The sequence below is a fragment of the Cebus imitator genome, unplaced genomic scaffold, assembly GCF_001604975.1.
Source record: "Cebus imitator isolate Cc_AM_T3 unplaced genomic scaffold, Cebus_imitator-1.0 Scaffold30, whole genome shotgun sequence".
Taxonomy (NCBI): Eukaryota; Metazoa; Chordata; class Mammalia; order Primates; family Cebidae; genus Cebus; species Cebus imitator.
In genome coordinates, this window is record NW_016107345.1 from 7918453 (window position 1) to 7924001 (window position 5549).

At 34.2% G+C, this 5549-nt stretch overlaps 1 long non-coding RNA gene across 1 annotated transcript in view; it reads left to right on the forward strand.

Annotated features, from left to right (window-relative positions):
- The window catches only part of LOC108300859, a 64563-nt gene extending 59634 nt beyond the window's left edge, over positions 1 to 4929 (forward strand). Inside the window, exon 4 of the long non-coding RNA XR_005199308.1 lies at positions 3400 to 4929. This is a non-coding gene — a long non-coding RNA (uncharacterized LOC108300859). The remainder of the gene's footprint in view (positions 1 to 3399) is intronic.
- The last annotated feature ends 620 nt before the right edge of the window (positions 4930 to 5549 follow it).

Here is a 5549-nt window from a genome sequence, read left to right on the forward strand (position 1 = left end):
TCTTTTGAGTTGGAGTCTAGCTCTGTCACCCAGGCTGGAGTGCAGTTGCACGATCTCGGCTCACTGCAACCTCTGCTTCCTGGGTTCAAGCAATTCTTCTGCTTCAGCCTTCCGAGTATCTGGGACTACCGGTATGCACCACCATGCCAGGGTAATTTCAGTATTTTTAGTAGAGACAGGGTTTCACCATACAGGCCAGGCTGGTCTCGAACTCCTGACCTCATGATCTGCCCACCTTGGCCTCCCAAAGTGCTGGGATTACAGGCGTGAGCCGCTGTGCCTGGCCTCCTTTTTAAGAAGACATTCCCTCCCAACTCCCCGCCCCAACTCCTTCTTGTTATCTATCTATGCATAAGAAATGCTGAGATATCACTTTAAACAACTTTCATACTTTTTATTGTTCAAACTCATGGGTTTATTAAAATAAATCATAATCTTTCTATAACACTGCCTACTATGGGGTAGTAACTTGGGGTAGAGGTGATGATCGATGTTCAAAAAGTTTCTATATGGTACAATTCGACTTGTAAAGTTGAGCAGCTTGACACTCCTGGTTTTTTTTTTTTTTTTTTTTTTTTTTTTGAGTCAGAGTCTTGTTCTGTCGCCCAGGCTGGACTGCAGCAGCGCAATCTCGTTCACAGCAACCACCGCCTCCCTAGTTCCAGGAATTCTCCTGCCTCAGTCTCCCGAGTATCTGGGATTACAGGCATGCGCCACCACGCCTAGCTAATTTTGTATTTTTGGTAGAGACGGGGCTTTCTCCATGTGGATCAGGCTGGTTTTGAACTCCCGACCTCAGGTGATCCACCTGCCTCAGCCTCCCAAAGTGCTGCGATTACAGGCTTGAGTCACTGCGCCCAGACTGAAACCCCTCTTTTTAAAAATTCTACCAGCAACTTCAGCACATGTATTTTACATGTAGAAAAAAATGATAAGCTTTAGCTGAGAATTAGCATAGTGTACTATTGGCATTCTTTGAACTGGAATGTGGGAGATGTGGGACCTAAATCTGTGCCACTAATTAGTTGGCCTCATTGGTTCTGGGCCTCGGTTTTCCCACCTGAGAAATGGGAGCTTTGTACTAGATTATCTCCGGTGTCACTCATAAATTGTTTTAAGTGTCACATATCTTCTTTTCTTTAAATTAGAAATTGACTTTTTTATAAGATAAATCAAATGTTTTACAATGAAGCAATTAAGGCTTGATTCTTTGAGTTAAGGTTTATTAATTTGATATGGATATCACAATGGAATTTTGATCTCACTGTTATGAGGAGAATATCACAACCAAATTAGTTTTTCTTCATATATGAGGAAATTGGGCTTAATGAGGATATAAATTGCCAGATTATTATGGAAAATCTCTGCCCTAGAGATTTTAGTCTATCTATTAAAGTTTATTATTGTTGTTTTTAGGACCCACTAGCAAAAGATGAGAGTTGTTATTCAGCTTTAAGATATTTCAGGACTTCTGACTGCTTTTAAGTTTTCCTTTCAGTTCATGGGAATGGGTCTTGTATGCCTGGCTGAACTTGGTTTAAATTTTTGACAGTTTTTTATTTGTGTCCCATTTGGATGTTTTTCAAAATGTCCAGGCTATTCACACCACATCCGAATAAGCATTACCCACTGGCTTAATTCAAATTGTCTGGCATATTTCTAATTAGTATTGTTAATGCTTACAGATTATTATTAATAAAGTGTTGCACCTCGAGTTTACTGGAGAAATGATTAGGAGCTTAAAAGAAAAATTTAAACTTTTAAAATTGATTTTGATAGAAAATTCTTGGTTGGAATACAATAAGAAATGACAAGTAGCCAAAATAACTATCTCTTATGATATAAATACCAATCTGAAATAATTCTGGTAGTAATCTATTAATAAATTTAGACAGCATCATTGGCAAACAAAGTTATAGAGATGTATATGGAGAATACTTAGATGCTAGTTTTGCTATACCAACAATTAGCAGTAAATTTTAATTATGTCCGAATTCAGTATATGTTTGTATATCAGTAAATATTTTAGCAACAAAAAAGCAGTTTGCCATAATTATAAGTTATAAATCGTTTTCAGTTCTTACTTCCTCAGTAGTGAGTGAAAAGCAGAACAGATTCTAAAAATATTATCTAGAAGTATACTGGAAAAATACATGTTTGTATGTTTCTACCTCTGAAATCATGGAGTGTTTCTCTTCATTTTTCTCAAGACCACCTAAGGAAAGTTACTTAAGAAGCAAATAAAGCAAGAACCTGAAATTTATTTAATTTTTAAAAAATCACAATTTTAACCATTCAAGGAAAGTTATTTAAGAAGCAAATAAAGCAAGAACCTTAACTTTATTTAATTTTAAAAAATCATGACTTTAAAAAAGTGAGGTCATGGGCACTTACATAGTCACATTTCTCTACTTAACTACATCATTAACTTGAGCAAGTGGATTGATCATTCAGAGGCTTATATTTTAAAAAATGATGTTTCCCTTTACTTTTTGTTTGGAACATCAGTGAAGTTTTTCAGAAACCATTTGCTACATGTACACTTGTGTTAATAGTTTTTATTTACATCTATATCTTTATAAATTCTCTTAAAACGTATATGAGCACTTACAATTGAAATGTTCATATTTATAACTGAAAAATTTAAAACGTATGTACATATACCTGGTACATTAAAAAATTCAAAGGAATAAATTACTTTCCTTATTTTGCTCACTAATTTAAAATAATTTCTACTATGCCTTTTTCCCTCATTGATGTGTATATTGGAATTGTGATCATAAGAATATCACGTTCATTATTTTGTTTTGGAAATACTTCAACATCTCTATTCAATGACTGACTGGATCACGTTTACAGAGGCTTTTCAAGGCATCTGTTCTTAGCCACAGCTGAGAATGGGGCCCACCGTGCTGATTGGAAGGATCCACCTAGAATTTGTTGAATTAAGTTCTTGCACCTGGATATAATTGTTGTGCCGCTGTGCTGGGGTTTTCTTAAGCTACTGGTAAAACAAATTAGCTCAATTTAAACTGGCATCCAGTAGAGAAGCAACAACTCACCTCATATAACGTTTTCCAAATAATTATTTTTGTATTGCCAGGTTTACCTCATGAATATTTTCCTGAGGGTTGGGTGAGAAAAAATGTTTTTAAACTAGAGATGTGATGAAAATTCTGCACGTTATAGGCTTTAATATTATTGCGGTATAACTAAGATTCAGATAAATATGTGATCATAATTTCAGTTAAGCTGGATTATTCCCCTTCCTAAATAAAACATAAATTCAGATATTTAATTGTGAGTTAGAGCTTAAAAAATATTCTCATATCTGTATTTAAGTTTCATAAGCCACTGTCATACTTGCTGTAGATTTAATGACATAACTATTTTTTACAGGCAGAAAAGATGCACATAAGGGTGCTGATCAACAGAAGACAAGATTCATTTATGTTTGTTCAGTAGAATGTGTCAACTCATTTGGTTATGCATATTTTCAATCATTAATATTTGGCAATCAAAATCACATGCTTTCTGGAAATCTAGTAAATTAAAAAATTTAGTAGCTGTAAAGAATAGAACTGGTGCATATGGGCATATAAGACTAACACCCATATATATTTCTTTGTGCATTCATTACTTATTCACCTAATGCAAAAATCATGGGCACCGAGTGAGTTCCAGGAAGAATTCGTAGCACTGAGGGCACAGATAGGAAGCATGGAAAATTCCTGCCTTCCTGATGATTACATTTTAACTGGGGAGGCAGAAAAAAGAAAGAAGGAAAGAAAGAAAGACAAGAAAGAAAGAAAGAGAGAGAGAGAAAGAAGAAATAAAGAAAAAGAAAGGAAAGAACAAATTTCAGTGAGTATTAAATTCTATGAAGAACATAATGTGAGCTAGCTAGAGTATGGAGGAAAGGTACAGCTAGATTATTTAGACAGAAAGGCTTCTCTGAGAAAGTTTTCATGTGCATGTATCAATAAGCACATATGCTACCTGGATTTATGTAAGCATTTATTTCTTAATATGCATTTGTATTTGCAATGTCTTGTATGATGTTTAGCATAAAATGAAAGAAAAATCCTCTTTGTAATTGGAGATGGAAGGCATCTAGTGTCTTGAAAAGTCTGTGCACAGATGTAGGGGCGTATATGTAAAGATTGTTGATATTATTGTTTTCCCAAATATAACACAGACAACACAGCAGCCTATTATAAAATGGTTTATTACAAAGGTTCGGATATAAAGTCCTCCAGAGTCCTTTCTAATCATTTTCTTCAAAAATTGCTACTTCTTCTTCTGTAATAATAATTTATACATATTTTTGTTATAATGCATTCCACATTGCATTGGCATCAGTTATACACAAGTATATATTTATTTCTAGATTTTGCTCCTTGACAGTGTTTTTCCTTTAATGCCTTTGTATTTCCAAGCAAATCAAATTTGTTTTGATAGAAGTGTGTGATAGTGAGGATTTTCCTGTATTTCAGTTACAATGTTCTGACCTGATTACATGGGAAATTTTTACTTATATGCTGATGTTCTAAGAGAAAAATACTGTCTTTAAGTGGCAGAGCTGAATTCCAAAGTCCAGCAAACCAGCTAGCTGACTTGTGCTTATTGGTCATAGAAAACATTGCAGCTAAATTGATTAGCAATGACAACACTACTGCTGCTGTTGGAAATATCTACCATTTTTTCAGCTTTTTCCAGTGTTAGCTATTGGCCACTACTTACATCGTTCTATCAAATCCTGACAATTGCCCTATCAGGTAAATGTTTATTGAGACACTTCATAAATGTGTAATTGAAACTCAGAATAAAAAACTGCCTGGCCACTAACCTTGTCATAGATTGTCATAATATTATGTGTGCTGAGTTATATCCAGTTTATTACATATAATAAAAATACTATAAAATTTCAAATTAAAAATTTATAAAATGGCTACTTTATATACCTAATGTGTGTGCTGTTATATGGCAGTGGGATATTCTTTTGAATGTTTGGTGAGGAATGGGTGTGAAGTGCCAGGAATGTGTGTTTTGCTAAAGGCTGGGATGGGTATATGTGTATGTATGCTATATGTGTAAATATTTGCATAGTTATTTGATACTGTCAGCTTTGAGCTGAATAGTACTCACTATTATGCCTCTCTACAAAATGGATTTTGGAGGACAAGGGCCATTTTTTATCATCTCTGTGGCTTCACTGATGCAATGTAGACACCTACTAAATGCTTGTTAAAAAAAAAAAAAACAAAAACAAATTTTAACAAAGCAATTTTGTCACTAAGACAATACATAACATAGGCGCTCCTAAGATTTTTACTTTCTTCAAATTTAAAAAACAGCATCAATAACAGGGGAAAACAAAAAATAAATAGCTGTTATTATTTTTATTTTAAAACATCAGTAGAGTTTTATTTTGATTACAAAACTTGATCTTCAAAATCAGGCAAAAGTGTATTTTTATCTTCCTATGGAATGGTGGAGGTGAAGGCCTGTCCCACTGCTGGTAATTTCTTTTACAGTTATATGTCTAC